The sequence below is a fragment of the Monodon monoceros genome, unplaced genomic scaffold (genome assembly GCF_005190385.1).
Source record: "Monodon monoceros isolate NGI ecotype Baffin Bay Population unplaced genomic scaffold, NGI_Narwhal_1 Super_Scaffold_11, whole genome shotgun sequence".
NCBI lineage: Eukaryota > Metazoa > Chordata > Mammalia > Artiodactyla > Monodontidae > Monodon > Monodon monoceros.
In genome coordinates, this window is record NW_021703767.1 from 130,165,167 (window position 1) to 130,166,427 (window position 1,261).

Sequence of the window (1,261 nt, forward strand, 5' to 3'; positions counted from 1 at the left end):
GGCCATCAAAATGCCAGCTGAGTTTTACAAGAGAGTGGAAATCCAAACTCCAGCAGTGAAACTAAGTTTGCCTCCCTCCCACACACAGGTTTTCAAATTTCATTTTTGAAGGAGGCGGTTCTCATAAGTCAGTTGACTAGAAATTTGATTTGGGTTATTTCTCAGAGCTAGATGAAAAACATTTTGTTATAATGTAGTGTTTTCAGAATATATCCAAGCCAAGGAAATCCATCATTTGAATCAGCTAAAGATTATTGGTCAATATTTCTTTTTCAAGGACCATCAGGATTCTCAACATCTGATGGGTGCTTGGAGCCTGTAAGGGATTGGACATTGTCTTTATTCATAAGGACCTATGACAGAACAATATAGTATTTATATATGTTTGTATTTCAAGTGAGAATTTAAAGCCTTCATAGGAAAACAGAATGGCTAGGCATTCCATTCTAAATAGCTTTTCTCCTTTCTCAAAATTCTGAATGTTATTTCCAACAATACGAGCTTGGTTGTTTTTAATCTTTCCCACATCATTTTGACTCTTATTTTCATTCTGTTGGCCTCTGCCTTGTATCTTCTGTTAGTGTGTTAACATACTTCCAATGACTGAGTGGCCTGAAGTTGGTCAGGATAGTTAAGTTTGACTGAAGCTACATCCATGGTTCTAACTAGAAATGCATTTTAGAGGTTCTATTAGGAAGTGATTGTATTTCTTTCTTTGTCCCCCCACATTTCAATTAAAATGTATTTTTAAAAATTGAAGTATAGTTGATTTACAATGTTGTGTTAGTTTCAGGTGTACAGAAAAGTGATTCAGTTATATATATATATATATAATATATATATATTCTTATATAAGAATATATATAATTCTTTTTCAGATTATTTTCCCTTATAGGTTATTACAGAATATCGAGTATAGTAGGTCCTTGTTGGTTATCTATTTTATATATAGTAGTGAGTATATGTTAATCCCCCAAATCCTAATTTATCTGTCCCTCCCTTTCCCCTTTGATAACCATAAGTTTGTTTTCTATGTCTGTGGGTCTATTTCTGTTTTGTGTATAAGTTCACTTGTATCATTTTTTTTTAGATTTCACTTGTAAGCAATATATGATATTGGTCTTTCTTTGTCTGCCTTACTTCACTTAGTAGGATCATCTCTAGGTCCATCCATTTTGCCGCAAATGGCATTATTTCATTCTTTTTTTATGGCTGAGTACTCTTCCATGTTATATATTTACCACATCTTCTTTATCCATTC